The sequence below is a fragment of the Eubalaena glacialis genome, chromosome 12 (assembly GCF_028564815.1).
Source record: "Eubalaena glacialis isolate mEubGla1 chromosome 12, mEubGla1.1.hap2.+ XY, whole genome shotgun sequence".
In the NCBI taxonomy this organism is placed as follows: domain Eukaryota; kingdom Metazoa; phylum Chordata; class Mammalia; order Artiodactyla; family Balaenidae; genus Eubalaena; species Eubalaena glacialis.
Window position 1 is genome coordinate 103,045,101 of NC_083727.1, and position 6,000 is coordinate 103,051,100.

A 6,000-nucleotide genomic window follows, 5' to 3' on the forward strand; every position below is an offset into this window, starting at 1 on the left:
ATAAAATTAGAAATGAAAAAGGAGAAATAACAACAGACACTGCAGAAATACAAAGCATCCTAAGAGACTATACAAGCAACTCTATGCCAATAAAATGGACAACCTGGAAGAAATGGACAAATTCTTAGAAAGGTATAACCTTCCAAGACTGAACCAGGAAGAAATAGAAAATATGAACAGACCAATTGCAAGTAATGCAATTGAAACTGTGATTAAAAATCCTCCAACAAACAAAAGCCCAGGACCAGATGGTTTCACAGGTGAATTCTATCAAATATTTAGAGAAGAGCTAACATCCATCCTTCTCAAACTTCCAAAAAATGGCAGAGGAAGGAACACTCTCAAACTCATTCTATGAAGCCACAATCACCCTGATACCAAAACCAGACAAAGATACTACAAAAAAGAAAATTACAGACCAATATCACTGATGAATATAGATGCAAAAATCCTCAACAAAATACTAGCAAAGAGAATCCAACAACACATTAAAAGGATCATACACCATGATCAAGTGGGATTTATCCCACAGATGCAAGGATTCTTCAATATACGCAAATCAATCAATGTGATACAAAATATTAACAAATTAAAGAATAAAAACCATATGATCATCTCAATAGATGCAGAAAAAGATTTTGACAAAATTCAACACCCATTTATGATAAAAACTCTCCAGAAAGTGGGCATACAGGGAACTTACCTCAACATAATAAAGGCCATATACGACAAACCCACAGCAAACATCATTCTCAATGGTGAAAAACTGAAAGCATTTCCTCAAAGATCAGGAACAAGACAAGGATGTCCACTCTCACCACTATTATTCAACATAGTTTTGGAAGTCCTAACCACGGCTATCAGAGAAGAAAAAGAAATAAAAGGAATCCAAATTGGAGAAGAAGAAGTAAAACTGTCACTGTTTGCAGATGACATGATACTATACATAGAGAATCCTAAAGATGTTACCAGAAAACTACTAGAGCTAATCAATGAATTTGGTAAAGTTGCAGGATACAAAATTAATGCAGAGAAATCTCTTGCATTCCTATACACTAATGATAAAAAATCTGAACAAGAAATTAAGAAACACTCCCATTTACCATTGCAACAAAAAGAATAAAATACCTAGGAATAAACCTACCTAGGGAGACAAAAGACCTGTATGCAGAAAACTATAAGACACTATAAGACACTGAAAACTATAAGACAAAAGACCTGTATGCAGAAAACTGTAAGACTGATGAAAGAAATTAAAGATGATACAGATGGAGAGATATACCATGTTCTTGGAATGGAAGAATCAATATTGTGAAAATGACTATATTACCCAAAGCAATCTACAGATTCAATGCAATCCTTATCAAATTACCAATGGCATTCTTTACAGAACTATAACAAAAAATCTAAAAATTTGTATGGAGACACAAAAGACCCCGAATAGGCAAAGCAGTCTTGAGGGAAAAAAATGGAGCTGGAAAAATCAGGCTCCTGACTTCAGACTATACTACAAAGCTACAGTAATCAAGACAATATGGTACTGGCACAAAAACAGAGATATAGATCAATGGAAAGGATAGAAAGCCCAGAGATAAACCCACGCACCTATGGTCAACTAATCTATGACAAAGAAGGCAAGGATGTACAATGGAGAAAAGACAGTCTCTTCAATAAGTGGTGCTGGGAAAACTGGACAGCTACATGTAAAAGAATGAATTTAGAACACTCCCTAACACCATACACAAAAATAAACTCAAAATTGATTAAAGACCTAAATATAAGACCGGACACAATAAAACTCTTAGAGGAAAACATAGGAAGAACTCTCTTTGACATAAATCACAGCAAGATCTTTTTTGATCCACCTCCTAAAGTAATGGAAATAAAAACAAAAATAAACAAATGGGACCTAATGAAATTTAAAAGCTTCTGGAAGGCAAAGGAAACTACAAACCAGATGAAAAGACAATGCTCAGAATGGGAGAAAATATTTGCAAACGAATCAACAGACAAAGGATTAATCTCCAAAATATATAAACAGCTCATGCAGCTCAATATTAAAAAAATAAACAACCCAATCCAAAAATGGGCAGAAGACCTAAATAGACATTTCTCCAAAGAAGACATAGCGATGGCCAAGAAGCACATGAAAAGCTGCTCAACATCACTAATTATTAGAGAAATGCAAGTCAAAACTACAAGGAGGTATCACCTCACAGCAGTTAGAATGGACATCATCAGAAAATCTACAAACAACAAATGCTGGAGAGGGTGTGGAGAAAAGGGAACCCTCTTGTACTGTTGGTGGGAATGTAAATTGATACAGCCACTATGGAGAACAGTATGGAGGTTCCTTAAAAAACTAAAAATAGAATTACCATATGACCCAGCAATCCCAGTACTGGGTATATATCCAGAGAAAACCATAATTCAAAAAGACACATGCACCCCAATGTTCATTGCAGCACTATTTACAATAGCCAGGTCATGGGAGCAACCTAAATGCCCATCAACAGACGAATGGATAAAGAAGACATGGTACATATATACAATGGAATATTACTCAGCCATAAAAAGGAACGAAATTGGGTCATTTGTAGAGACGTGGATGAATCCAGAGACTGTCATACAGAGTGAAGTAAGTCGGAAAGAGAAAAACAAATATCATATATTAACACGTATATGTGAAACCTAGAAAAATGGTACAGATGAACCAGTTTGCAGGGCAGAAATTGAGACACATATGTAGAGAACAAACGTGAGGACACCAAGGGGGGAAAGCAGCGGGGTGTGTGTTTGTGATGAATTGGGAGATTGGGATTGACATATATATGCTAATATGTATAAAATGGATAACTAGTAAGAACCTGCTGTATAAAAAATAAAATAAAATTCAAATAAAACAAACAAAAAACAAACCATTGAAGATACAAAAAAGAAAAAAAAGAATGTAATAAATATATGGGAAGAAATTACTGAAATAGAAAACAATAAGTAGAAAAATTTTTAAAGGCTAAAGTTGGTTTTTCTAAAGGGTTAATAGAATTGATTTTTAAAACCTGGTAAGGGTAATTAAGGAAAAAAGAGAAAAGCAAACTATCTGTATAGAAATGAAAGAGATGTCACAGCTTTAATAGATATTGCAATGATAAGAAGTAATATTATGTACAAATTTATGTAAATATATTACAGTATATAGGCAAAATGGACATATTTTGTGGAAAACATAAGCTAACAAAACTAACATGAAAAGAATAGTAAACTTAATAGTCCTTCATTTATTTTAAAAATTGATTTTTTCATTAAAAACTCCGAACAAGGAAAACTCCAGTACCAGATATTTCTTCCCAAGTTGATCCTATCAAATATTTAAGAAAGTTACAACAATTAGGTACAAACCCTTTCAGAAAATAGGAAAGGAGGGAAGACAACTCTTCTTGTTTTATGAGGCCGGAATAATACTGATACCAAAACCTAATGAAAACATTACAAGTAAAGAAAATTATAGGTCAATAGGAATACTACTCAGGAATATAAAAGAATGAGCTACTAATACATGCAGATATGGGGAAGAATTGCAAAAACCTCAAGTTTACCAAAGAATCCAACACAGACTATATATTTCACATGATTCCATCTAATTGAAGTTCAAGAACAGGACAAAAAATTATTTGTAATGGAAACTAGAATAATGTCTTCTCATGAGGTAGTAGGGTTTATTGAAAGGGTGCATGAGGGAACTTCCTGAGGTGATCATAATGTTCTATATCTTGACTGAAGTGTGGGTTTTGTTTATGAGAGTACATTTAATTGTACACTTAAGACCTGTCCATTATTCCATAAGCATATTTTCACCTCATTTACCAAAAAGTAAATTTGATCATTTCCATTGGTTTATGCTTGGTGTTCTACAAGGGATTGAATCTAGGAAATAATGAAGGAATTTTCTATAAAATGCATCTGAAGTAAAATGAGATTCTCCTCCTTACTAAATAACTCTTAGACTCTTAATGGTCAGTCTCTTGCATTATTTTTTCCTCTGGATTTAGCAAATCAGAGTAAACTTGAATCATTTTTTTTGTTGAGTGCTCAAAATTCATCAAGTACTGTAGCAGATCAAAGAGGTAGATTCCTTTCCTATGAGTTGACTACATTGTTGTGGAAACAAATCAACAATGCTGAAAAATACCATAATGAAATAACTGTGCAAGAATTCAAAGAAACGGTGATAAAGATTTGGCTCTCCCTTGATGAATTTGGTTCTCCTTAATCTCCTATGATTAGCTGCAATGAATTAATAAAATATTTGTTATAGTATTTAGAGGATCATGAATTAACTTTAGGCTGCGATGTTAAAGAAGCACTTCACAGAAGAATTAAAATTGGTACTAAATATTATATAATGTATAAGGTTTAGACACGTAAAGAACAGAGTTAGGGTATTCTTTTCAAAAGTGAAGAGTGGAGAAAGTTAAAGATATGTTCAGGGAGTAGTAAGCAAAACAGTCTCAATGTATCTCCTCAAGATAAGTCATTACATCTAAACATTAAAATGATTAAAACTTCTTTTTCCTCCATATCTAGAGATTGATCTTTTCAGATCACTGCCCTAGAGCAGCATAAAGATAAAATTTAAAGTTGGAGTTCTGAAGAAATAACAGCTAGTGTTGAAAATCTGAATTTTAAGTTAATCTTAGAGGAAGAGAAAGAACAGTCAATTTGTGAATAAAGAAATAAAACTTTTTGTTAGTTAAATTTAGTTGGAACTCAGATCTCAGAGATTAAGATGAAATGATGTGTGAATAATATGAGGATGACTGTAGAATTTTCCCGAAGAATTTTAAATTTGGAAGGAAAGCAAAGCACAGGATGTGGTTAAGAAAATAGGATCAAGTGAAGTATTTTAGGGTTTGTTTATTTTTGGTTGGTTTTTAACTTTTGTCTCCTATATACTAGAGTGTAATATCATGTCTAAAGATTTGTGACTGGTAGTTTCATGAGAGAAAGAAGGCTTAGAAAAGTGATTTTGGTAGAACATTTCCTGAATTGATAAGTATAATCATTGCCAAATAGCAAAAAAATGTATTTCACTACTGATTTTAATAAAAGTATGTACACAGAAGTGATATACAGTTTCGTGTGTGTGCGTGTGTGTGTGTCACAGACTACTTTGAGAATTTGATAAAAATATCGAAAGTCTTCACTGGATACTTTATATGTTATATATACATATACACACACACACATATAAAAATTATTATATAATTTCAGGTATTCACAAACTCATCAAAGCTCATTTAATTAGGGACTACAAGTTCCCTTGGTTAAGAGTCTCTGCCTTAGTTACTGGTGATCGTTGTGTATTTCCATGAACATGAAAGTAATTGTTACATTATTCTAGCATGATAGATGAAGTATAAATATTTACATTAGAATTTTTGAATTGAAGATATGTGAATATGTGACACATATTTCTCTGCCACAAAAAATGTCACGTTACAGATCTTTGAAAGACTGTCCTATTTTAGGCTACACTGGATTAAAAAGAAAGACATTTTAATAGTTTTGAGACTAAATCATTACAAAGTAGAGCGAGATGGACCTAGAGAGATAACCTTAGAATTTAGAACAGTGGTATGGTGTATTGAAGGCACAAGTGAAAAATAAAGGAATGCACGAGTGAATGAGTGAGCGAGTGAATAAATGAAAAACCTCTTCAGAGTCAGCCAAGGAAAACGGCAATGACACTGAGATGCTGAGGGAGTGGCTGGTTTTATTTACATCCAGACAGCTGTGAGCCTAGAGACAAAAGAGGGACTTAAGAATAGCCCCTCTTTTAGTTTCTGATATAAACTGAAAATATCTGTGCCATTATGCCTTTTTGCAGCTGATGGCTTTCTATTATTATTACTTTTTAAAAAAACATACATTCTCCTCAACAAACAGATTCCCACACTCCATGGTACATTCCTGCAGAGTTACCTTCCTAATCAGACTCGA